The 27601-nt window shown below is 44.7% G+C and overlaps 1 protein-coding gene and 1 long non-coding RNA gene across 8 annotated transcripts in view; both read left to right on the top strand.

The window, feature by feature from the left end:
- Window positions 1–27601, top strand: part of CHL1 (cell adhesion molecule L1 like) — a 223229-nt gene that overhangs the window by 45731 nt on the left and 149897 nt on the right. For 2 of the 7 annotated variants that reach the window (XM_083723261.1, XM_083723257.1), the window contains exon 3: window positions 15520–15602. The exons of the other annotated variants lie outside the window; for them this stretch is intronic. The gene's annotated coding sequence lies outside the window, so the exon portion shown is untranslated. The remainder of the gene's footprint in view (window positions 1–15519; window positions 15603–27601) is intronic. 7 annotated transcript variants of the gene reach the window in all.
- Window positions 1–27601, top strand: part of LOC310838183 — a 196218-nt gene that overhangs the window by 18720 nt on the left and 149897 nt on the right. The gene's annotated exons all lie outside the window — the stretch shown is intronic.

Here is a 27601-nt window from a genome sequence, read left to right as displayed (position 1 = left end):
GGACATGACAAAAGCGGGGGGGGGGGGCAGAAATCATTTTCAAAGATAACCAGTGGTTTCAGGTAATTAGGATTCCTACTGCATTCTAGTTTCCCATACTATTTCAATGAAAAATGATAAGTTCATTTTTAGTTTCTCTTTTCAAGCAATAGAACTTTCCAGCTGTAATTATTAAAGACTGAATCATCACAATATTTAAAGATATGAAAATCCTGTCAGCTGAGTGGCAGCTCTGCAATTATAGCTTGCATTCATAATGCAAATGTGTGATGCCAGTTCCTCAGACTGCCGTCTTCATCTTTTGTCCTCTCCTAATTCATTCCTTGATTTTTTGTTTTTGTAGTTGTTGTTGTTAATATGGAGGCGAGGCCCCAATCATGATATCCTGTCCTTTGTGTTCACATTCTTTAGTTGGAATAATAATAATGATATTTCACTCAAGTGTTTTCTCTTTCAAGGACATTAGCCTTATTCACAACACTGGCTGGTTCATGTGCCTTTGCAATATTTATAAATTTGCTGAAATTTTAACATTCTATGATATTCTGTTGATGCAGATTTCTATGTCATTCCAAAAAGAGTGATCATATTTTTCTGTTGAGTCAGTGGAGCAGCTATCCTTTTCCTTGATATGCATCTGATCTGAGCTGTAATTTTGTTGGAAGTGAAAAAAAGACAGGTAGAACTTGAATAGCAGGTTCCATTCAAAGTTTTTGAGGAAGGATCTGGATTAATTTTATGTGTTACTATTGGGGATGCATGAAAGGGGACAGAATTGTGTTTGCTGGGATGGAACAGGGTGGTGCTCTCAGGGGAAGTCAGGTTGACAACATTGGTACCTGCAGGTGTGAAGACACCTGCAAAGCCACTCCTGCTGTCTTGGAGCTCCCCTGTTGACTCCTGTTCAGCTTGTGGTCCACCAAGCCCCCTAGATCCTTCTCACATGTAAGCCAGGTGTCCCCAATCTTGTATTTTTGCATCAGGTTCTTTTTGTCTGAGTGCGTAACCTTACATTTGTCCCCGTGAAAATTCATTTTGTTAGCTTGGGCCCATTCTGTCTTGCGAGGCATTAGCTACCCATCTCAGCTTGGTGTCATCTGCAAATCTACAGTGCAACACTTCTTTTGAAGTGTTTGAGTTTGCAAAGTCTTAATTTTGTTGCATTTTTATAATTGCCCCATAATACAAGTTATCTGGGCAGCATACAAAACAAATAAAAGAGTTGAAATGCAGCATGAAACTATTAAAACTTAAACATAATTAAAACGCTTTTTAAAAAAATGGACAAGAGAACCAGAACATAAGGCTTAATTGGTGGTGGTGGTGTGGGCAAACACTAATATGGCATTAGGTCAATTACTCTAGGAATACTGCTTAATAACTGGGTGCCACTACTGAAAGGCTCTCTAGGGATCAGCTTGGACTTGAGAATACACATATGCTATTGCAAGCATCTATAACTCTGATAAGTATCAGGCATTGTGTTTTTCAGTCATCTTCTGCACTGGGTATTTGTCCAGCTTCTCACATGGCTAACTTTGCTACTACCCTATTCCCCCATCTTTCTTTTCTAGGCAACCTCTGGGTCAGACAGAACATAGACTCCTGCCTAGTGAATATGTCGACATTAATAAAACTTTTCTGTCCTCAGCTGCTGACTGATCCAAACCCTTTGACCCTCTAGAAAATTGAAGGCACAATGAGAAATTTCTAATAAAAATGAGTGTGATTGCAAAGCAAGGAACTGAAGAGGAGGCAGCATGACTCCAATTCATGGCATAGACTCAATGGTGCAACAAATGCAAATTTACTTTCTGCCTTTGTTTAATCGTTCAGAGTCTTTAGGGCATTACCTTTACTGCTCGTAACCAACACATATAAATAAGAGTATAAGCATTTTCTTCCAGACAACAGAACAGCAGGGCAATTTTTCAGGCAAGTTCTGAAAACAGTGAATTCTATCAAGGAATTCATTGTTTCTGGAAGCTGCCCTTTGCAATAACTTACTAAATGTGGCTGTTGGTGGTGGGGGATGGTTCTTCGCAGCTGCAAACACACTTCATCCCAGAGCTGGCCGTGCGGATACTTTGCAAGACAATTGATGCTTATAGTAGTAATGAGAAAACATTCTTCTGCCCCCACATCAAGAAAACTGCCAGCGCATCATAGGGAACCCTCAGCATCATCTGCTGTGGCTCTTTGTGAAATAGTCAAAGGGTGCCCTTGACTCCAGTAAGCAGGTAGACTTCACTGCCATAGAACAGCAGCTCCCTGTTGTGAGAAAACAATGGATCTTTTGTGCTTGCTAGCTAGCTGGGTCTGACAGCCAGGGGAACGCCAAAGGAAAGCACTTCTCTGTCTGAACTGAGCAAGAGCAAACTGATTTCCTGCAGAATTGCCACAAAACCGGATCTCCTCCTCTTGCGATAATGAAGTTGTGACATCCTCTGGAGTGACTCCATCAGAATTGTACACAGAAATTGTATTTTCTGTAGCTCGCCGGTGTTGCTCTCCTGTTTCCAACGCCAAAGACAAATGAATGAAGGGTGCACATCCTGACACACCTATGGACACTCATCGGGAAGCCACGTCTCAAGCAGAACTTCCTGATGTGCATTTGTCTGTATTTATGGACTTCTGTCTTTCATTCATATACTGCATGTATTAACTGAATGAATGTCACACCTGTGGCATTCAATCAATCAATCAAAACTTTATTAGCAAAGCCAACAGGCCACAGCTATACAAGAATTAAAAATAGAAATAAGGATAAAAGGGAGAAAAGAACAAGCAAAAGGAGGTCCGTCAGATGAACAAGTCTGTCACTTAGATGGTGGCCCTCAATTTCATAGCTCTTTCGATGTACCTCGCGACCTTCTCTGTTATCTGACTATCCGTATCAGATAAGAGGAAATACAGTGTGATGTCTGGTGAACGGCCGGGGTTGGAGAGAATGAGTGGAGTAATAATCTCATTCCTTAGGTCTTTGTAAAGGGGGCAGGATAGGAAGACGTGGGACACTGTTTCCGTGTTACCATCTCCACATGGGCAGAGTCGTTTTTCAAATGGAGTCTTTTGGTAGCGACCTTCGAGTACGGCAGAAGGGAGAACATCCCATCTAGCCAATGTAAAGGCATGTCTGTATTTTGGGATGGTTAATTTAAACAAATATGAAGCTGGAGAGTCAAAATGAGAAGGGGGAAAGTAGGTATACCATGGGCACAGTTTCTTTAAGATAGTCAGGTTGTTTTGCCGTTCAATGTCTTTCAGGCGCTGGCCTATTAGACTCTTTGCTTTAATGAGGCCCATTGATAGTAGGGACTGTGAATGCAGACCGCATGTAAGAAGTTTTTGATGCACAGTTTTGAACCACTTGCTTTTGTGGGGGTCTTGCATTACTAGAGGCAGTAGACCAGGTGGATTTAGATTAAGACGAAGCCAGTAGTTGAGTGTTCTTTGCCAGGTCTGAGTTTCTACAGATGGAAGGCAGGCCTCGAGTCGTAATGCTGCGTTTGGAACACAGGAGGGGACGCCGAATATCTGCCTTAGGAATTTAGACTGAACAGTTTCAAGACTGGAGCAGTGGTTCCCCATCCAGATTTGTGCCCCATACAGTAACTGCGCCAGAGGTTTTGCTTGAAAGACTTCAAAGGCTGCTGGGATGTATCTGCCCCCCTTCGTATAAAAGAAGTGAGACAGCATCTTAATACTTTGAGCTGCTTTTTCTTTTTTTTTTAATAATAATTTTTATTAAGGTTTTCCAAATTAGAACAAATCAAAGCAAATTAAATCCAATCTATTGCCAATAGCTAGGACTTCCCCTCCCTACCCCCTCTTGTGTTCCAAATCTTCCAAATAAGCAATTAAATTCAACAAATTCTTATCCCCAAATTACACTCTTCGTCAATAACCCAATTTATCCAAATTCTCGTCCCCTAAGATCGATCTATACCCTTCCACGGGTTTCCCCCTTTCAAACATAGTACAGATGAAAATAAGATAAATGTAAATAATAATTTTACAGCCTTTGGATTCCAATTTTCCCTCCCCTCTTTCCCCTTTGCGTTTCACCTATCCCTCCACTTCTAATATCTTCCTGGAGTTCCCACATTACACTATATCCCTCCGATTCTTTGCCAGTCTTTAATTACGGATGTCCAATCGTAGAAGGACTCTATCAAATAAGGGCCCATTTCTTCTATCCAGGTTTTTATATCCAGGAGTAAAAACTCCAATTTTGTATCCATAAGCTTGTCAAACCTGAATATCCCAAATGTTCCCCCAGTTCTGTCCAGTTCTTGTTGTTTCCTTGTTCTTATCAATCATTCTCCTCCTTTTTATTTCTCTGTTCTCCCACAGAAATGTTCTTTTTCCAAAAGTTTCTAGTGTCTCTGCAGAGGTTTGTTATTCTTGAAGCAAAGCATTACATCATGTTCCTTTCATTTTCCAACAAATAGTTCCATTGTTTCCTGTAGTGTGTAGACCTCTGTAGACAAAATAGTGTTCCATTCCTGCAGTTTCCCAGGAGATTGAAAGTTCCATTCAACTGTTCACATTTCCTGTGAAAAACACATGCAATGTCCCTCGGCTCCTCTAGGTGGATTGCAGTAACAAAGTTCCCTTCCAGAATCACATCCACCAGACCAAGTAGCTTGTTGACCGATATTTAAAACAATTTGTATTCAATTTGTAACAAATATAACCGGCAAAGTCCTCATAACAAAGTCTCTATTTTAATCTTCCTTTTTGACAGCTCTTTGACAGCTGTCAAAACCTCCATCACTTTTCTCCAGGCAGTTTCACGAATCGCTCCAGGGATTCCGGGGGGGTTGCTTTTTTTAAAAAACAATTCCACTTTTCTCCTCCAGCTCAATCTTATAATTTTCCCTCGCGAAGTTGCTGATTCGGCAAGATAAGGTTACACTCGATCTTAGTTGTCCAGTCCTTTGTTTTGGCTCTTCTACAATTTGGGGGTAGGCTGACTTCCTTTTTTCCACCTCCCCCGTTCGCTCCGAATTTTAAAAATTTATCCCTTTTTTTTAGTCCATATTCCAATTACTCACGGGTTCTTCTTTAGAGCCGAATTTTCAATAGAAGAAGTCAGCGCTCTCCGCCGGATGGCATGCGGCTGCGCTCGGCAGGGATAGCAGAGAACTCAAAGCACCACGCTTCTCCCCGGCACCCGATCCGTAGCCTTTAAAAAGGCTCCTTCACGAGTCGGGAGGGCGCTAACGGTGCCAGCCGAGTCTCCATGTCCACGGCCTCAATCTGGCCGTGGTTTTTAAGGGTCCCCGCATCGCCGGTGCGGTAGGACCCAGCCCCTGCCAAGCCGGCTCCCTCCGGAGCTCGGAGGGAGCCCGCCATTCGGCGATGGCGCCGACCCGGAAGTCCTGAGCTGCTTTTTCTTTGGCACATTTTTGATGGACATCCCAGGACCCGGTCGACTGGAAAACGATACCCAGATATTTGAAGGCTTTAACCTGTTCAATTGTCTGGTTATCCATCCTCCAGCTGTACTGTCTGTGTTTCCTTGCAAAAACCATAATTTTGGTTTTCTGATAGTTTATTACCAGTTGCTCTCTCCTGCAGTATGCTGAAAATTCACCTATGAGCCTATTTAAGCCTATTCTTGTTCGAGATAGGAGTATCGCATCATCAGCATACAAAAGTACTGATATTGATTTGTCAGCCAGTTTCGGGGCGTGGAAGTCCGGAGATGACAAACAATTAACCATATCATTGATGTAAAAGTTGAATAAAACTGGGGCCAAGATGCAACCTTGCTTGACCCCCTTGCAGACAGGAACTGGTCCTATAAGATGGCCATTTGACGAAGTTCTTACATGCAGCACCGTGTCTTTATATAAACAGCTGATCAGAAATAATAGTCTTTTGTCTATACTTGATGTGCTCAATTTATCCCAGAGTCTTGCACGTGGAATTGAATCGAAAGCAGCCTTTAGATCGATAAAGGCTGCATATAGCACCCCACGGGATTTTTTGGCATATTTGTCAATTAAATAGGCTAGGGTGAAGCAATGGTCTATGGTGGACCTGCCTTGCCTGAAACCCGCTTGCTCTTCCGCTAGAATAGCTTCAGTTTCGAGCCAGCTAGTTAGCTTAATATAAAGATGTTTGGCATATAGTTTGCTGGGTATAGGCAGAAGACTGATTGGTCTATAACTCGCCGGGTCTGGCATAGGTCCTTTTTTATAGATTGGAATAACTATTGCCTCAGTCCAACCATCTGGGAGTAAACCCGTTGAGTCGATCCAAGAAAATAAAGACGCCAGCAGGGGGGCCCACCAGCCAATGTTGGACTTCAGAAGTTCGGCAGGGATGTAGTCATTCCCTGGGGCCTTGTTGTTCTTTAATTGTGCGATTAAGTTCTCAACTTCCTTTACAGTTACTGGTGGCCAATGAGGTAGGTCCTCCAATTGAATACATAATTTGTAGTGTTGGGCTTCCTGGTCATAGAACAAAGATTGAAAATGGCGCAACCACTCCATTGGTTCCACTGTACAGATGGAATTAGTACGCTCCTGGTCCAGTAGACCAGATATGGTTCGCCAAAAGCAAGTAGTATCTTTCTCGTGCGATGCCTTAACCAGACTGTGCCATGCAGCTCTTTCAGCTTCCAGTTTCTTTCTCCTTAGTAATTGTTTGTAAGACCTTCTCAGATAAATATAAGCATTAAGTAGGAGGGCAGTCCCTGATTTCCTATATCTCTGGTAGGCTGTTCTCATTTGTCTCCTTGTTTGCCTGCACTCCAGGTCAAACCAGCTAGCTCCGTCCTTTGCCCTCTTTGTAGCGGCGCTATGTATCACTGTTGTTAAATGGGATTTCAATCTTTCCAAAAGTAATTTAAAGCGTTCCATAATCGCATCTACTGAATTGCCTGACACAATAGCGGAGCGAATAAGCTTTAACTCCGCTGACTGAAGAAGGAGGGTTAGATTTTCATTCAGTATTGGGGACCATTTGAGTCTTTTGGGAGCAGGTATACCCAAATTTACAGAAGGTATATATTGTGGCTCGGCAATAGAATAGTCAAAAGGCTGACCTGCAAGCTCTAAAATTAGAGGTAGGTGATCACTCAGAGTATTGTGGCCCACTTGGAACTTCCTTACAGAGCTGTGAGCAAATCTTGAGATTAGAATATAATCTATAACGCTTCCCCCAGCCTTGGAAAAATGGGTATATTCCCCGGGGCGATCCCCCTCTATGTTGCCGTTTAATATCAGCAGTTCCCTCCGTCTGGCAGCCTGCACTAAGCAGAGACCTGAAAAATTACTTCTTCTATCTTTGGACAGTCGTGTCGCACCAATATCCGTCTGTTCTTCAGGGTCCATAAATAGGTTGAAGTGAGTGTATAGACTGTTGTCATCTGTTCCTATACTAGCGTTAAAGTCTCCACACACAATAGTCAGGGCAGACGGGTAAGTAGATTCGAAAGGCTCTAAAAACGCCTCTAGCTCAGCCCAAATAGCCTTGACCGCGGGGTTTTTTTGGCCTGGGGGAATATAGACATTGACCAGCAAAAGAGTAGTTCTCTTGAAGCTAAGTAGAGCGGCTGTTGCTAGAGAATTGCAGCTGGGTAGGGCTGTTAGAGAATGCGCCAGCTCCGTGGAAATGAAGCAAGCTAGGCCACCACTAGATCTGCCGCCCCTTAAAGATGGAGAGGCAGGCAGGTAGTGGCAGTTATACCCATTGAGAAATATAGGGTCATTCTGCCATGTCTCCTGAAAGAAGATGATGTCAAATTGCTTAAGGTAGCACAAAAATTGTTGGTTGTTTTTCTTGGCGTGCCAACCCGCGATATTCCAAGACAGCACTTTTAGGCCCCGGGCCCTTCGGGGAGCTGGATCTATGTCACCACCACGTCCAGCAATTCTTTGGTGTCTAAAAAAACACACCCATTGGCTCTTTTCGAGGATGACTGCTTGGAGAGAGTGTAATGATCCTCTCTTCTTGGTGATTTGGGGCTAGATTTTGGAGTTGGGGGGGAAGCTAATTCATTCGGAGACAATTTAAGATAGGTGTGCCAGGCGCTTTGAGATTTCACACCTTGATTTGGTCTTACTTTATTGTACATCACAGGGGGCTCTGATTGTAATTCCACGTCTACACATTTAAAGGTGCCTCCCACCGTCCTCCTATCCACTAGACATTTGGGAGATATGGGCTGCACATAAGGGTCCTTCATTGTCTCACCTTGGTCATCCTTTTTTTCTAGTCTGCTTCGAAGTAAATCAAGTCTTTTCAGGATCTCAGTTTGAGCTGGAGAGTGCAGTGACCAGAATCGCTTTATCAGTGAGAGTTCTTCCTCCAAAACGGAGTCCTCACTATCACACGTGAGAGGCCAGACGCCAGTTGGATGTGGAGCTTCCTTTTTTTCATTTGGCACTGTTTGATGGAGATGATCCTGCTGGAACTTATGCTTTCTATTTTGATGGTTTTGGTGGTTGGTTTTTTCCCTTTTGTGAACTTCCATTCCTATGCCCTTGGGCCCCATCAGAGAGGTTAAAGGTGCTCTATTTTCAAATATTCTTAATAGGACTATTCTTTCTTTTTTGAATAGGTTTTTAGCTCTAAAAATAAAGCTGGCCAGACTATGATCTAAAAAAGTAATCAGTGCTCGTACCGAGCAATCATCTTGATGTAGATACTCTATAGCGGCTATGTCAATTGCTTTTACTACCCCCGGTAAAATGCCACTTATGATGGACAAAAAGTGGTCTATACGGTCCGACCCTGCATAAAATCTAGGCGGTTTAGGGTAATTAGCAAAGACAAGCTTTTGTGGGATTAGGACTAAACTCCATTCTCTTTTGGGACACAACATCTGTCGAGCTTGAGAGGAGTGGTTCCCCTCAATAGCTTGGGTCGCCAGCTCACCTCTGTCTACAGATTCTGTGCTGGCCATAAGAGGACTCTGGGGCGGTATAACTGTAGATGGATTAGTTCCTTTGTCCCAGCTCGGTGTTGGTTCTTCAAAGCTTGGTTTAGATTCTTTTGTGAGTGTATCTACTTTACGTGTCTCTTTGATGGCACTCGAGTTGGATTTGTTTGTTCCATTTGTAGAAAGGGATGGAAGAAGGTTAAAGAGCTTCTGCCAATATTTTTTACAGGTACGGTGAGTTGTCTTAAGCCGCCTTAGGTTTTTCATATTTTTGCTTTTCTTCATCTTAGGCTCGGCTTTTTTCCTCCGGGGTTTGCTGGGGAGTGGTAGATCCGGGCTGGCTAGGGGATTTGTATACTGGACTGAAGCGCTCACATGTTGTTTGAAATTATCCACTAGGGTCAGGAGAAGCCCGTTTGTTATCGATAAGAAATTTTTGACGTTAAGGAGATCCGTAGAAATCTGGTATATCTGCTCCTGAAGATAATCACCCCGCATTTCTGTTCCGCTGTCATTGGCTTTCAACCAGTGGGTTGAAAGGTTGCTTCCAGGTTCCAGCGGTGACAAATGAGGATTAGCATCAGGTGTGTTGGCTGTATTAGCCTTTGTAGCATTCTCTGCTATGGCAAGTTCTTGGGCCAAATTTGTTGGATGGTTTGTCCTCTTGTTGTTTGTTTGCAAGTCCTTTAGCTGTGTTGACCAATCCAACACTGTGAGTGGCAAAGGCATAGCTACCTCTAGCATACTCTCATTCTGAGTTCTCTTACTCGAGTCTTTTTGAGGAAAGTAGCTGGTAATTTTACTTTGTCTCCTTCGGCGCTCCATCGGGCTCTGTGGTGAATTAGGCAAGATTCCTTGGTCCTTGTATTTTTTCCTGGTGAGGACCATAGTGGGTATATAGGTATATATGGATATATGGTAGGGGGTGCTTGCTTAACGGCGACTTATCTTTTGTTCTAAGCTGGAGTAATCAATAGCAGAAATGCCGATTTGTGGAAGTTGCCTCTAGACCTCTCCAATCTCTTCAACTTGTTAGTTTCTCCAGCAATTTACATCGGGGCTTGTGAGGTATCAATCATTTAAAATGTTGGAAAATATTACTGGTCCTAGGCTTTCATACTATAACTTGTTTCTTTTAAAATTCAACTAGGTCTTTCTCCCTCATTCAGCAGCCTCACGGCGTAACCGGTAAAGTAGCTAGGCAGTATAACAAAAACAAAAGTCCCTTGGAATAATTATCGAGTTGAACTTGCCTTGTGTTTCTTGGAGTTGTAGCTGCTTCAGTTCCTTCCTTTTTGTTTTTTTTTATGGATAAAAAGCTCGGCGTCCTTCCAGAGGAGTAGCTGACTCCCCCGTCTGCTAATTACCAGCTCCGTGAAGATAGGGCGGCTTGCCGAACCTCTTTTGGATAAAAATAGGCCTTTGGCAGTTAATAAAAAAAGATAATAGTTTAAAACTACTAAGCTCAGTTAAAAAAAAAGCTTTAAAAGTGCTAGAAAATACTGATAAATCTATATTATCAACGCGGAGCACAAAATAGAGCTACCACCAACGACGCCATCTTGGATCCTCCCCCCTGTGGCATTCATTGGGGCCAGGTTTGTCCCACCCCTCTTCCCAGAGGAAGCAATGTGAACCTGGCAGCCAGTGTTGGTATGCTGGTGACTCTGGCCAACAGGGAAGGCTGTTATCGCCTTTCTATAGAGGGATGCAATCTTTCTCTTGAGGTTATTCTGTGAAGCCTGCTTATCTTATTGGTTAATAGATGGGGTGACAGTAACCAAGTATAAACTGATTCATTCATGAGGCAGGTAATGTATGCATTGAGGGAGATTGAGATAGACTTCCCTGATGAGACTTCCTAAGGTGCTTTCATACTTCTCACTGCCACTCAGTTCAAAGGGTGGTGGTACTTGTAAGGGCTGTAGCTGAGTGGTGGTGCATCTGCTTTGCATTCAGAAGGTCAGAGGTTCAAGACCCAGTATTTCCAGAACTGGGAATGTATCTGAAATCCTGGAGCCACACTGCCAGTCAGTATAGACAATACAGAGCCAGACAGATCACAATGATCTGACTCGGTATATGGGAACGACCTATGTTCCTGGAGGCTTCATCCAATTGATTGCAGGCTGGCAGAGATGGGATTAAGTAGCAGTCAGATACGTCCTTGGTTTGCCTTAATGTGAGCTAATGATGAAAGCCAGTAATGGTCTGGATGTGGGCCACTAAATGGAAATGGAGTACCTAGAAGATGAAAGTTGAGATTGGTCTGGAAGCTGCAGCTGGTGGAGAATGCTGTAGCAAGTTTACTCTTGAATTAGCTGTACTAGCTGCCATTGAGCTACTGGGCTATGTTCAATGTTTTGTTTTAATCTACAACACTCTGAACAACTTGGGAGAGGATCTTTGTGTTGGCCCCTTTTCTATGGAATTGCCTCCCCTCTGAGTGCTGACAGTGGTGATGACATCTGTGCACACAAGTCTTTTCTGGTGTTTAATGCCAGGAATTAATGATGCTCTTGGGCTTACATTTATGGGGTGGTATTCAACTGAATATATTTGTTAATGCAAGAATTAGTGCTACTGTGACAGGACTTTGCCCCCTTCTCTTCTCTGTGTGCCCCATGCCAGGCCCAAAGCACACCTGCAGGATTGGATGAAGGCCCCTCACAGATTTAGGAGTGTGCAAGGGAATAATAAATAATAATAATAAATTTTATTTATATCCCGCCCTCCCAAGCCAAAGCCGAGCTCAGGGCGGCTAACAACAATCAAATAATCAAAGGAGGAAGGAGAAGCGTGCACAAGGAGAAATCCTTGTGCCAACCGAATGTTCTTGTTAGTGATGCATTGAATACAACCCATTACTGTAATGGTACAATTTTTATTATTTTGTTGTTTTATCATTTCATAAATAAATAAATAAAAACCAATAATCATTGGGAAGAGCTGGGTAAGAATGGGTATGGGTGTATATTTATTCTTTCTTCACAATTTTTCTTCAAGGAGAAGTGTTTTTTATGTTTTCTACTCTTAATTTAGGAGCACAAACATGTTATGGAGATATGGAAGGGAAATGCATGTATAAAGGTCTCAATTTATTGTGTTTAAATTTGTGTAAAAGCTTTTTTGTGGGTAGCCAAAGTACTCCTCTTGTTATTCAGATCCCTGGCAAGTTAGCTGGTCTCTGAAGTGTTGCTGAGCTTGGGAAAAACATAGTAATTGTTTGGTGCTAAAGGATAATAGGATAGCTAACAGATATTGTGATTGACTGGGTATACACTGGGTGAAGGGAACATTTATCAGAAGGACTGCCTCTGTTTCAGGACTACAGCCAGTGATGTCACTTTGATTCATCATATTCTGTAAGGTTTTTCCAGGAATTATTTTGTCACTAATAGCACAATCCTAGATTCTCAGTGTGTCCTAAATGATGCCTGCTCAGAACTAAATCCTACTGAATACAGTTGGATTTACTCCCAGGGAAGTGTAGTTTGGATTTCAACCCTAAAGAAGAAACCAAATTCAACATGGTAGGCTGCGGTTTGTTGTGTTTTTTTTTTTTTTGCAATGTCGGCTTGCCCAACTCTGCTGGCTTATTGATCTAGTCTCCTACCAGCTATCAACAATGAAGTGACACAAGAGTCACTCCATCGGCACTAGCTTCCCCCTTCCACCCTTCAAGTGGGAGCTAGCATAAATCATTGGGTCCTATCTCAAGCCAGTTGCTGCACCAGCCTGGAAATGGCAGAGGTAACTGGCTCAATCATCTTCCCTTCCTCATCATCCAGGATGAGCAGCCAGGATGTGGATGGAAAAGTGGCTCTGCAAAGCTCTGCTGGAGGGGAATGACGGTTTGGATTGCTCTGTTAGTCGTGGCAGGTTTATGTCATGTAGGACATGTAGGACATGTGAAGGGCTTTGGTGATACACGTATTGCTCAAGCAGTAAATACTTTACTTTGTGAATTAACTTCTTTTATGAAGAAGGAATTTTTAACCAAAGTGATTTCGGATACTCCAAAATAATACATTGAAATAATAAGATCATGTTCCCCACAATAATTTAGAATGAAATACTTAATTTTTCTGTACCAAGTACCCACAGTAATTATAATCCTGAATGAAGTTTTATGATTTATGAACAAGGCCTCGGAATGCACACACACACAACAAGGACTTCAGTAAGACATGTCAGAGTGTTTGTGCTTTAGATAGGAAAAGGCTGAGGGAAGAAGCTTCTCTCTGGGGAAATAGCAACTTTATCAAGGCTGAGGCGAGACAAAGAGATTAGTGAATAGCTGGGAGAAAAAAAAACAGCTAGCTATATCTTCCATTCATCATGTCTCCACCCTAATAATGGCTATGTGCTTTATCTTTCAGGTAGCAATTGACTCAGGTTAAAAACAACAATGCACTATTAAAGATGAGAAACAATGAATATTAATAAAGTCAGAACTATTGGCTTGCTCTTATGTGCACATGAAACTGGCATCTAAAAATTTCCCATTGTGACCAGAGAGGCTGAGAACAAGTATTAACACACCTCTGTGTGTGTATTAGGCATATGCACCAGGCACAATAATGGGTATGGATGCCACTTCGGTGCTTCAGGAAACAGTCTGCCTTGATCTGAGGTATTTTATAGTCTACCCAATTTAACTCTGTCCAAGTCTCTTTAATTTCACGGCTAGGAAGTGGATGAAATTTATAGGCATACTAGCCACTCAAGAGTGGGCAAAGCTTGCTAAGTTTCATACAATTTGTGGGCAATTTGTTTTAAAAAGAAACATCTATAAAATTTTCACTTTTGAATGTCTTTGGGCAAAGGCGTCTTGCCCAGTACATTTCTGAGCACAGTTCAAAGTGTTGGTGTTGACCTTTAAAGCCCTAAATGGCCTCGACCCAGTATACTTGAAGGAACATCTCCACCCCCATCATTCAGCCTGGACATTGAGGTCCAGCACCGAGGGCCTTCTGGCGGTTCCCTCCCTGAGTGAAGTAAGGTTACAAAGAACCAGGCAGAGGGCTTTCTCTGTGGTGGCGCCCACCCTAAGGAACGCCCTCCCACCAGATGTCAAGGAAATAAACAACTATCTAACTTTTAGAAGACACATGAAGGCAGCCCTGTTTAGGGAAGTTTTTAATGTTTGATATTTTATCACTTTATTAACAACAACCACAACAGCAGCAGCAACATTCTGTTGGGAGCCGCCCAGAGTGGCTGGGAAAACCCAGCCAGATGGGCGGGGTATAAATAATAAATTAGTAGTAGTAGTAGTATCAGAAGGAAAACTCCAGTGTTTTTTTCTGTAAGGGTAGCCATTCTAGCTTCACGGTGTGTAGAAAAAGAACAATTTAATATTCCCTAGTGTTTTGAGGGCAACTAGTCTGAAAATTGCAGACATAAGTGAGGTGCCACTAGTTTTACAACAACAACAACAACAACAACCATGCCACATTGTAGCTAGGCACCCTTAAAATTGATTTAGAGGTGGAAAAAAACAGAAGTAAGTAACTTGTGATTATATACTTGAGCTACTAGTCATGAAGGTGCTCGCCCTCTGCTCTTCCCCTCATGGCTTCTAGAACCATAAATTCTCCTCCTGCAAAGTTGCTTCTTCCTCCAAAGCACTGGGATAAAACCATTTCCCCGTGTTACAACCTAGATCTGTGTCAATTTAGAAGGCGCTTTCCATTCTCTATCTGATCCAGAAATTTTCATTACACAGTAATCTGAGTCACATATTTTCAATTTTAACAGATACTTGTCTATTTTTTAAAAGGATTGTTGAGTTGCTACAAAGTGCTTCAGGGATCCCTAGTTTGACTCATGTAACCTTGCAGAAATCCTGCTTTGTCTCAGAGAAGCCACACAGCCCCCTAAGGGACTCACATCATTGTTGGAGTCCAACAATATCCAGAGGACCACAAATACTGTATTGTTGAGTTTAAGGATGAGGTAGCAAGTGTTGCAAAGAATCTTGGAGAGATATCTGCAGTCTTAGAGGGATGCCACCACTATAGGGTTAAACGAACAAATAGTCTTATGCTGGGGCTTCCTCATGCCATCTAATCCAGTATTATATTTTCACCAGTGACCAGTGTATTGATCCTAGAAGTTCACAAGCAGGTCATGAGGGAGGCAGCCAGGCCCTGGTTTTGATAACCAGAATTTGCTATGCCAAGCTATGCTGCTTCTGGATGGAGAGAGTCAATTTTATTATCATGGCCGATAGCCATTTATAAGTATCCATGAAAGTATCTAATCATTTTGCTAAAAACTACAGGATTATTGAGCAGTTATGTGGGATTAACCCTGGGAGCTACTAGGTCCTTCACAAGCATATCACCTCAGGTTCTTGGGGGAGGGAGGCTGAGAATACTGAAAATATTTAAATATAAATAACTATTACCCAGATGGGAAGCCAGTGTGGCAGAGGGCATGCTGGTTCAAAGACAAATCCAGCTGCAGAAATGAAATACAACAGAAATTTAAAAATAAACCCTACAAGATGATTTGTTATTGCTATTACTAACTAACTCCAAAGTCTGTCAGAGATATTGTCAAGTTTGACATTAATGTCCCATCATTCCTTGTATTTTGTTTATCTAAAGGGGCTGTGAAATGAGAAGAATGAAAGAGATTTGAATGTGTCATCTTATCCCAGGCTGGAAAAAAGAAGGAGCTGGCATTACTGGTTAGAATATTTGTATTCTCTCTGCTCTTTTTGAACAAATGAAAAAGCAAACTATGCTATTATTATTATTACATTTATTGTGATTATTATGTTTTGTAATAGTAGTAATAAATAGGAGTTTTTCTCTATTGGGTACTGTGTATTACAAGCACATATTTGAATTCATTTTTAACAGGCTTGATATTTAAAAATGATAGAAATAATGAGAAAATTTATCTAGGGTTTCTGTCATGTAATTATGAAATACTTCCATATTAAGACAGACTGTACACTATATGTAAGCAAGCATGCTTATTTTTGTCAGCATAAGGCGACAAGGAAGGCGAATCGTCTACTTCATCTTATTGTGGCACAATCACACTGTGTTTCTATGTTGTGTTTTATTTTCCACCTATGAGCTAAATACATAGAAAGATGGTAGCTTGCTTGTGGGCTGCTGTGAGATTGTTTCCTCCAGAATTCAATTCATTTAATGTTAGAAGACTCTACCTCTTAGGACTGATATTGTAGGGAGCCTGATCTACCAATAGGGTTGCCATACATCTGAGAAAACCAGGACATATCCTCTATTGGGGGTGGGCAACATGCCCATCTGGGTGGATTTTTAGATTGTGAAGGAAATGTCCGGGGGGGGGGTTGGGGGGAGGGGTTATTTGGGAGCAGCTTGGGCTCCGGCGGATCAGACTTGGGCTTGGGTTTGGGCTGCTCTGCACTCTACAGCCACTGCTAGTCCAACTTGGGGAAAGAGGCATGCAAGCACGGCAGCAGCCCCGAATGCCAATTTCCCCAGCTCTGGCTGGCAGTGGCTCGGGTTCCCCTCTTTTTTTGCTCTTCAACATCTGGCAACCCTATCAACCAGTCTATAGGCCAATCAAAAGTAAGTTAAGAAAACTCTTCTCACCATGAAGAAATATATACATACTACAAAAATCTTTGGGGGTTTTCCGTTGCAACAGACTAACATTGCTAGCCCTCTGGAAATCTTGGCATCCTGTTTTTAGGGATGAACCAACATGGGACCAGGAGGACTAAACACACTTTCTATGTGGAGAAAGTTGAAGATCTTGGTCTACCTATTCCTACTTTTTCTGGATAGTCAAATCAGAAGTGCTACAGAATATTTCTAGGCTGTAGTATTGCAGCTGGAATAAGCAAGAATAGGCTTGCAGAGGATAAGCCGCAAATCAGTAAGATCAGAAGTCAGGAATGGGAAACGGCTGTTTTCGGTTAACACATAGCAAATGAATTGTTTTAAGACTGCGATCCTGTACCCAGTTATTATACACACCAGTATAGATGTGGTAGCATGTAACTGAGGTCTTAAATTAAGGAAATGTTTCTTTCTCTTTAAACTCTCTTTAGGAATCTTACATGAACGCATGTAAAAATGTCTCAAAATAAAAGAAAATACAATAATAATGTTATGGGCACTGGACACTTTAGAATAGATGCCTCTTTATTCTTTGGGTTAGTTGAATGTCAGACCATACGTGGTTTACCCAGGGTTTCTTGTGTGGATGATTGTATGAATTTCTGTTCTGTACCCCATGATTCCACATATACGAAAATAGGATCAAGAAATTGGCTCTGATGGCTTTCAGACCATGGGAACTATGGGGGAAAAAATGAAATGGTCAGGTCTGTACTTTAGTTCTGGTCAAGTGGTGTTTGTTTGAATAATAATGCTTTTAATCTGCTTTGCTACCTCTCCTTTGCTTCAAAGGGGAACAATGGTGACAGTTGAAAGTTTGCTTGTTTTTTTAAAGAAAACACCTCTAGTGATGGTTGCCATGTTTAAAACTTGAGGGGCATTTGTATTATTCTGCACATTAGAAAAAATTTGTCCGGGTTGCAGTAGATTTCAAATTTTTCAAAAAGCTTAGTTTCACATTAAAAGGCCATTGAACACAAAGGCTCTGTCTTGGTGATGACATTGCCAAAACTTTTATTTAGTGAAAGAAGAGGCCTGACATTACCAGATTATTTATCTTAAATTAAGCCTTTTTTCGGCATAGCCTTCCACAATAGTGTCTAAGCCTTTCTGGCTGTTTTACAGCACAAATTACAAAGGCACTTGCCATTATTATGAAGTATATTATTAATTTTCTTTCACCCCCACAAGTACACAGAGGATAATAATTACATTATGTGAAGTTGGGAGCTAAATCCAAGCTGCCTTTCCAACAAGAGATGTCAATGGCACAGTGTCCGCTCACAATGAGGTTTGCTAAATCTTTGCAGATTATTTATGATGTAACTTGACCTGAAGATGCCATTTATCAGGTGGTTCCCCCCACCCAATCCCACTTCACAGACAATGCAAACAACTTCCCACGTACTCAACCAGGAAAGGTCCAGTGGTGGCAATGACCAGGAGAATTTCTTATTAGCTGCTATGCAACTGTGGCTTTTCCTGGAGAAGTCAGACCTCTCCTCAGTCATCAATGTTCTAGTCATTTCCAGATTTGACAGTAGCTATGTGTTGTAGAGGGATGCGGGTGGTGCTGTGGGTTAAACCACAGAGCCTAGGACTTGCCAATCAGAAGGTCGGCGGTTTGAATCCCTGCGACGTGGTGAGCTCCTGTTGCTCGGTCCCTTCTCCTGCCAACCTAGCAGTTTGAAAGCACGTCAAAGTGCAAGTAGATAAATAGGTACCGCTCTGGTGGGAAGGTAAACGGCATTTCCGTGTGCTGCTCTGGTTCGCCAGAAGCGGCTTAGTCATGCTGGCCACATGACCCGGAAACTGTATGCCAGCTTCCTCAGCCAATAAAGTGAGATGAGCACCGCAACCCCAGAGTCGGCCATGACTGGGTCCCTTTACCTTTATGTGTTGTAGATGTGGTTGCCTTTAATAGACCACCTCTCCCCATAAGAACTGAAATGGACCCTGTGACTTTCCGCCGAGGCCCTTCTTCATGTGCCTCCTCCAAGAGAGGTCCAGAATGGCCCTCCTTGCTTGTGGAATGACCTCCTTATGAAGGCTTACCTGGCACCTTCCTTACATATCTTTAGGTGTCAGGCAAAGAGATTCCTCTTCTACTTTGGCTAATTAAACAATCTATGGCCTTTTAAACTGGGGGCCAAACATGGGGGTATTGTTTTGTTTGTTACATGTTGTTTTTATATTGTAAATGGTTCCGTGATCCTTGGATGAAGGGCAGCATGATAATAATGTTAATGGTAATAGTAGTTGTAGTAGTAGTAGTAGTTTGGCAAAATTTGTAGCCTTTGATAACAATCCAGAAATGTCATGACAGAGAAAGCGGATAGGCAGAAATGTTTATCTGTCTCCCAGAATACCAGAACATTGGGTCACTCAAAATCAATTGGCAGACAAAACTGTTTTATTTGCCTGTGGAGTTATCTTTCAACTTGATGTGGTGATCGCCATTGTCCAAGATGGCTATTAAAAGAGGATTAGGCAACCACATGAAGGATAGATCCATCATCAGCCATTACCAGTGATAGCTCAATAGAATTTCCATGTTCAGATACTCTGAATCCTGGTTGCTGGGGGACAAACAATGGGAGGTGGCTGTTGTTTTCATGCCTGACTTGTAGGCTTCCCAGTGACTATTTTGCTGGCAACAACTGGAAACAGGATGCTAGACTAGATGAACGTTTGGTCTGATCCAACACACAATGAACGCCAACATGAAGTAACCGGATCCACACTTCCGTACGCAACAAGGTGCAGCTATCCTTCAGATTTTGCACATCTTTAAAGTTTGGGATGTAGATCTGGGCTCAAATAAATCTACAAAAATGCATATAAGAAATACATACTTTCAGAAAAAGTACATTTAGATACGTTCTAGGAAGCACATATTTTGTTCATTTTCTAATGTAAATTAATACAGAAATGAGATGGAATGGATTTATAGATGATCATATGCAAAAGTGACATGGACTTGAAACAGATCTGTTTGTCCATCACCACTTGGTGGGAGAGTAGCAGAAAACTACTAGCAATAAGAGATCCTGAATTTCAACTACCAAAAAGAGAGAGAGAAAGGATTACTCCTACATTTGGTGTGTGTGTGCTGTCCTGTTCAACCCAGTTTCTTCAGTCACTCAAAGGCAAGTTTAGAGAACACTTTGTTCCCCCATCCTGTCTCAGCTTTCGTTCTCTCTTCTTTTTACATGCTAATTCCCCGCAGTGTTTAAACAGTTTTCAATTGCACAGACCTTTTCAAATGACCCGTGCTCTGCCTGACCAGAGCATGAACTCTTGCTCCAGTCATTTGTGGGGAGGTTCCCCATTCCATGCATATAAATACATGCTATAAAACCACAGAGCGCATAGTTAAATGCACACTCTTTTGTATGTAAAGCTTCTTTTTCTGCTCAAGCTAGTTTAGCGATTGTATCTAAATTGCTGTTTGTTCTGAAAGGGGCTTCCAGGAATCTTCCCTTGTACTTAAAAGATCTTGATCATTTTTCTTTTTCTTTTTTGAAAGGTACCTTTCAGTAAATATTTGCAGCTGGTGCTTTCTAAGCTGCGGCGTCCAATTCTGTGCTTTAAAACTTGGATCATATTTCATGCTGGAGTAGTAATTGACGTGAGGCGTCCAAACGGCCTTTGTCTCCTTCCTTAAGGAAAGCCATGCCGTTTGGTTAAAGAAGTGGCCTTGGCAGTAGAATTGGCTCATTAAAAATTAGCTGATCTCGGATAAATAGGGCTTCGGTACACTTCATAAAGATCATAATAACTGTAATAATAAATTAATTAATAATGCATGAAGGGAAAAGGGCTCTAGACATATCCAAAGGCCCTCTCATCTCTGGAAATGGGATTTTCACAAAAGCAGGCTTACAAGGGCAAGTGTCCTTGACGGCTGAAGCTTGGCATTCTTACATTCTGGCGTGTTTTCGATGTACCTTGGAGTACCTCGACAGAAATAATGTTTGCGTGCTGAGGTCCCCAAGACACCCCAAACCCAATAACTCAAACTTCACACATTATTTTTGTTTAAGGTTTTTGGCATAATTTTGGCCACAACTTTATTATCAATACAAATTGTGAGTGGTTGCTTAGGCATTGGTTAGACTATCTGTCCTCCCCGCCTTGGGGACAGCCCTGACTCCGTAGTCAGTGCGGAAGAGCAAGATCAGGGTCAACTGGAGCTGCGAAACAGACCCTCAGCTAATCCCCGCATGCTCCTTGGAACTTACACGGCCCGCACCCTGCACCAAGGGTTTGGACGAAGGGGATGGTAAGTTCCAGAATTCCTTTAACGGAATACCCGTGCAGCATTGGAGGGGCAGGCCCAGCCTATCCATACCCCTCCACCAACCAATTTTAACCAATGCCTAACCGCCAACCTTACAAGTTGTGACGATTTGCTACGCAGTAGGCAAAACCCAATTGGCACACACTAATCAGCCAAGAGGTAAATTCCTACTGGGCCCCCGCACCAAGGCGAACGACCCCATGACAGGCATAGCAAGGTCAAGCGAAGCCCAACAAGGGAGGGCGGGCGGGAGATCCGATGTCCACAGCAAAAGAGAAAGAGAAAGCTGTGGACCTTGCTTAAATAGCCACTGACCCCACCCCTAAGTTTGCAACATCAACTTTCCCCAGATAACCAGATCCTCCCATCTAAACAAGCCCTGGCTTTAACTTGCCTAGCAATCATGGGGTGCCTTGTATAGCCCCATCCGCAACCCGTGCTCTCCTTTTAGTGAGAACACGCTTTGCGTGCTGAGGTCCCCAAGACACCCCAAACCCAATAACTCAAACTTCACACATTATTTTTGTTTAAGGTTTTTGGCATAATTTTGGCCACAACTTTATTATCAATACAAATTGTGAGTGGTTGCTTAGGCATTGGTTAGACTATCTGTCCTCCCCGCCTTGGGGACAGCCCTGACTCCGTAGTCAGTGCGGAAGAGCAAGATCAGGGTCAACTGGAGCTGCGAAACAGACCCTCAGCTAATCCCCGCATGCTCCTTGGAACTTACACGGCCCGCACCCTGCACCAAGGGTTTGGACGAAGGGGATGGTAAGTTCCAGAATTCCTTTAACGGAATACCCGTGCAGCATTGGAGGGGCAGGCCCAGCCTATCCATACCCCTCCACCAACCAATTTTAACCAATGCCTAACCGCCACCCGAGCCCTTTACGCTCGCCGCCAACCACTCACAGACTAAACCACACCCTCAACTTGGACACCACTGCATCCAACCAGACATCATTCCCCAACGGGGAAAGATGCACCCCATCATCCCTGAATAATTCAGAGGCCTTGAACGAAATCAGAGGGTGAGGAATCACAAATCCGCCCAAACCAACCACCAATTTGCTTGCCGCGGAATTAATCCGCTTCCTAACTCTTTCGGTGGCCGCCGGGCAAGGGCTACCCCTCCAAATGCGGCGTTTCAGCAGCTGTGACCAAATTAGTGTGGTTGAAGGCACCAAGGCCGCCAAATCCCTCAAGTCCAGTAATATGGCAGCACGCAGCCCAAAGCAGGAAGAGGAAACCATATCATTCTCCCCCAGCTGCACCACTATCGCTGTAGGGGGGCCAGCGTGGAGGACCCGTCTGTGCATGAGAGGCAATAATTCTCTCCACTGCATCCCTCGTCTGGAAATCCAGGACACCTGCACGTGCTGCGGAAGGCCCAAGCCAGCTCCCAGACCAGATTGACGAGCTCTGACAGCGGCCCAGTGCACAATGCTGTGTCCCACTATCCAAATACGGATAGCGGCCAGACCTAGGGTTAAAACACAAAAATGTCAGTACACACACCACCATTATTTCCTCACATATACTTTGAATGCATCCGATCTCCAGCGACCCAGGTCCTTTATCCTCCTTGCAGACAAACCCCAATGGGCAGCTGTCGTTGCGGCACCAATACGGAAGGAGTGAGGAGCAAATTCCGATGCTTTGCGGCCGCAGGCCACTACCACCTTGCGCATCACCTTAGTGAACTGATGCCGGACTAAAGGGTGCCCATTTTCATGAATAAACAAAGGCCCCTCGCCTGCCGGCCGCAAGGACAAGTATCTCTTAAGATCCTTTACGGGGCAAGGACCCTTCTCTCCCGTTGCCGAGAGCCGAATGACGGCTCCCCTACCCACCTGGTCGGTCTTCGAATTCCTGATATGCACCCTCAGGTCCGACTGTGACATGCTCACGTCCTGCAACAGCAAACCCCTGGAACCTCCATCCCGTTTTTGCTCCAGGACCACCTCGCCTACCCTCAGTGCCCCAAAGAATGCCAAGGAAAAGGCTGCTGAAAATAGACGGGCCTCAAACTTGGACCAACAGATGCTCCGCAGTTTACTGCGCATCTGTATCAGCAACTCAAAAGTGATGGGACTTCCGGGAACAGTCCTCGATGGGGTGAGCCGTCCCCATCCCTCCAATGCCCGGCGCACCACAAACTTCCTACATGGGTCCTTGTCAAAAGTGGCCCTGCTAAAGAAAGAAATTGCTGCCGAGTGAAGTCGCAGGGTCCTAGCCGCCCGGCGCATCTGGAACAAATGTGCCAGATACTTAAGCACCTGGGCAGTAGAATGAGGGGTGATGACCGCCCCCGCCGATTGGCCATTAAAGGACAGAAAATCAGCCCAGGCCTTCTTATAGGACCTTAGCGTGGAAGGGGCGACTGATGCTGCTACTCCCTGTGAAACTAAGTGTTGCCAAGGTTCCAGAGATGATCCGGGAAAATCTCCGGACGGTCTCGAGCCTCTGGCGCCAATGACCTGAATCGTTCCATCTGAAAACGGGACAGAGCATCAGCAATCTCGTTAGAAATACCCGGAACGAAGCGAGCAGAAAATACAATATTAAAACGCAGACAGTGCAAAACAAACACCCGAAGCAAGGCCGAAACCCTAGACGACCGGGATGACTGCTTAGCTAAAACAGTCACTACTGCCTGGTTATCGGACCAAAAACAAACCCGATGGTCCTTAAAATGCTCGACCCACAAGTGTACCGCAACAACTATGGGGAAAAACTCAAGAAATGTCAGGTCTCGAGTTATCGCTTCCCCACACCAAGCCTGGGGCCAAGGTTCAGCACACCACCTGCCGTCCCAAAACAAACCAAACCCCAGTGACCCTGCCGCGTCCGAATGCACTTGAAAATCATTGTGGAGGTTCAAAGTGTCCTGCCACAGTGATACGCCATTAAATTCTTCCAGGAATTCCAGCCACACACGGAGGTCGGCTTGCACTTGGGCGGACAAACGAACCCTATGATGCGGTGCCTGCAGCCCCGAGGTAAGTTTGGCCAGGCGAGAGCAGAACGGGCGCCCCGGCGCCACCACCCTGCAAGCAAAGTTTAAATGACCTAGCAACGACTGAAGCTGTCGCAAGGTAACCTTCCTCAATGGGAGCAGTTCTTCAATGACCTTCCTTAAAGCAACTAACTTATCTGGCGGCAAACTAGAGGTTTGGGCCACGGTATCCAACAAGATACCCAAATAGGTAAGTTGCGTAGTGGGACCCTCAGTTTTCTCTGCCGCTAATGGAACCCACAGGTCTTCAGCCAGGGACGCAAAGGCACGCAGCAGAACCACGCAATTCCCCGTGTCCCTCGCGGAGGCCAGTAAAAAGTCATCCAAATAATGCGTAACCCCGCCCAAACCGGTTCTGTCGCGCAAGGCCCATTCCAGGAATGAGCTGAAACACTCAAAAGCCGCACAAGCTACCGAGCAGCCCATGGGCATAGCCTTATCAAAATAGAATCCCCCGTCAAACTGAAAACCCAGCAGCCAGAAATCCTCAGGATGAATTGGCAACAAACGAAAAGCCGACTCAATGTCGCACTTGGCCAATAGGGCACCAGGCCCAAACTTCCTTATCATCTTGATCGCATGATCAAGAGAGGCATACTTCACCGAACAGAGCTCCGGGGGAATTACGTCGTTAACCGACGTACCATTAGGATGAGAGAGGTTATGAATTAGGCGAAACTCCCCCGGGGCCTTCTTGGGAACTATTCCCAAGGGTGAAATGTGCAAATTAGGAAAGGGGGGGGTGGCGAAAGGACCAGCCATACGACGTAAAGCCAGCTCCTTTTCAATTTTCTTACGCGCCACACCAGGCATGTCCTTAACGGATTTCTGGTTCCTAGGATTCTGGGCTACAGGGGCCACGACCACTGGGATCCTAAATCCCAGCGAAAAACCATTACTCAAATACGACGCTGACTCTCTGTCTGGGTAAGATTCCAATAACGCCAGTAACGGCTGTAGCCGAACCGGAGTATAGGCCAAAGAAAAGATATCACTTTCCTGCTCCGGGAACAGGAGGCTGGGCAGGGACCTTGGGGGGCTGCTGGGAGCCCCCTCCCCTGCAAAAGGGCCGCCTGGCCGCGGAGCAAGCAGAAGCCGAGTGGCTCCCAGAGCATTTGTCACAAAGGTGTGTGAATTTACAGGCTTGACGTTGGCAAATGCCCTTATTAAAGTCCCAGCAGAACCACTTGCGCCCAACTTTTTGGGTGGCAGGCTTGAATTTTTGCAACTCAGAAGCCTTCTTCTCAATACGTGGTGCCACATAAGTGGTCCACACATCCAAGTCCTTCCTGTCCCAGCGGGCCGTCGGTATCTTGGCCGCCCTACGCCTAAAGTTCTGGTCATATGATAATGCAGCAGTCTCGCCAGCCATCGTAAAAGCTGAACGGACAATAGACAGATAAACCCAGAGGTGCAGAGACCTCTTGGGATACGCTGCAGAAATCACACCAGCAAAAACCTGGAAACTATCCATCCAACGTTCAAAAGTCCTGTCAGCCTTTGCTACAATTGTCCGTCTTTTGGGAACGGAAAGGCCCTTGTCCAGCGGCTCCTGACCATCAAGCGGAGGAGCCAAGCTGAAAATATCCACGTAGCGGCCATCCAGAATCCTAGACCGCAATTTGGAAGACAAGTGGGCACCAGGAATAATATCCCTAGCAGAATTGGTGGAGACTCTTACGTCAGGCACCAGGACCCCTTCTCGACACTCCTGTACGGCGCCATACCTGGCCCTATGAGAATTTGCCCTACGCTCCCAAACCCACTTTGGCAGCCCCGACGACTCCCCGTAGCCCCAGTAAAGCTTAAGGGGGGCCCCCTCATCACTGCTAGAGCTGATGGAGGAAGTACCTGAAGTGGAGGACGATGTGTCCCTCCGTCTCTTCTTAGAGTGCCTCCTGGAGCCCCTTTTTCGGCGACGATGCCCACCGGAAGAGGACCTTGGAGGAAGAGGAAGACTGTCTTCAATCGAAGAATCTGACGCTTCACCCTGTTGCACTGCACCTGGGGCTGACTGAACAGAGACAACTTGTGAATGAACTGGATTAGAATGCCCCAGCGCTGGGGGCCGTACAGGTGAGCCCCGTACAGCGCGGCCCCGGGTCGATGCGCTTCTTCTGGCGCCGACCCTGGCACGACCACGGCCCCTAGGCACTGCATCCTGCGATACAGGCAGCACCGGAGGTTGGACCTGCGGAGCATCAGGTAAGCCAACTCCGGCTAACAGTGGCTCCCCTTCTTCACTAGATGATGATGCAGGAGAGGAAACATCCACCGGGGGAGGCGGGAATGCTGATGACGTTGACGGGGTCGAGCAACGGTGTAGCAGGCCATCCATCTCCGCCTCTACCCTTGCCAGTGTCACCGGGTCGCCAGACAAACTTGAAACCATAGCCTGGATGCGTTTCAAGGACTGACCAGGCTGCGGAGATCGCAAGGCCTGGGATGGGCCTTTTATAGGCCGCTTCGAGGAGCGGGCTGGAACAGGCCTTCCTGCTGCCTTCTTAGGAGCCATTCCTACTACTGGTGAGAAAAGAAAAGAAAATAAAATTAAGTAGAGAAAAAAAAACAAAACAAAAAAAAAACAAAAAAAAAACAAAAAAAACAAAAAAAACAAAAACCAACTAAGTTCTTTAAGACGCTAGAATCTGCAAGAAAATGAAGCAGAATGAATTAAATAGTTAATTAAAACTAAGACCTAGACTATAAAATGATGCACCAGTAGACAGGAGGCAACCACTTGCTTACAGATTATGCAACAGATCGGTAACCCAGGAGCAGCTGGGAAGAGCACCAGCCACCAAATCAGAAGCTGTCCAATACGGAAACAAACCACAACCTTGTGCTCTTTACCAGCACACACACCTACACTAGCCGTCCAGGCTGCGTGCAATTGAAGAAATTAATTGCCTGCAAACATATCAACTGCCACAAGAGGTCGCAGTAGTACCAATTATACTCAGCCTAGGATAAAGCAACCACCAGGCCCTGCAATTACTAGGCCTGAACGCTAGAGGCCGCCACGTGGCCGAGAGGAATCAAAATGGCGCTCCCGCCTAATGAGGCTGCAAAATGGAGGCCTCACAGCTCTCCGCTCAAATCAATGCACCTCTGGGGACAACCAGCGGCACCCAGCCCCCCAGCAACACCAGGCCGGCCTCCCAGGGCCTGCTACAGGGCAAGGTAAGCCACCCCTAGCCAGGCAGCCAACAGAAGCCTGTGGGGAAGGGAGAAGCAAGGACAAACTGAGAAGAAATGTTCCCTTGACTGGGGATCGACCCTGCAAGAGGGCAGGGGAATTGAGGGAAGCCCTCCCCACACGGCCCCTGGGCCCAGGCCGAGCACCCCCCCCCCCGACTAAATTAAAGGGAATTAAAACAAACAGGAAAATTAAATAAAGTGGGGAAGGATCTTTCAGCAACAAATTAAAGAAAGAGGAGAAAATGGAGGAAGAAAAACAAAGGGAAAAGGTATACGACCCAAACTTCTGCTGTAGTCACTCAGAGATCCGATGAGATCCGATGTCCACAGCAAAAGAGAAAGAGAAAGCTGTGGACCTTGCTTAAATAGCCACTGACCCCACCCCTAAGTTTGCAACATCAACTTTCCCCAGATAACCAGATCCTCCCATCTAAACAAGCCCTGGCTTTAACTTGCCTAGCAATCATGGGGTGCCTTGTATAGCCCCATCCGCAACCCGTGCTCTCCTTTTAGTGAGAACACGCTTTGTCATTTGCAACTCAAGC

The sequence above is a fragment of the Podarcis gaigeae genome, assembly GCF_964106915.1.
Source record: "Podarcis gaigeae genome assembly, chromosome: 2".
Classification (NCBI taxonomy): Eukaryota; Metazoa; Chordata; class Lepidosauria; order Squamata; family Lacertidae; genus Podarcis; species Podarcis gaigeae.
Note: the sequence above shows the minus strand (reverse complement) of the source record. Positions and strands in the feature narration are given on the sequence as shown.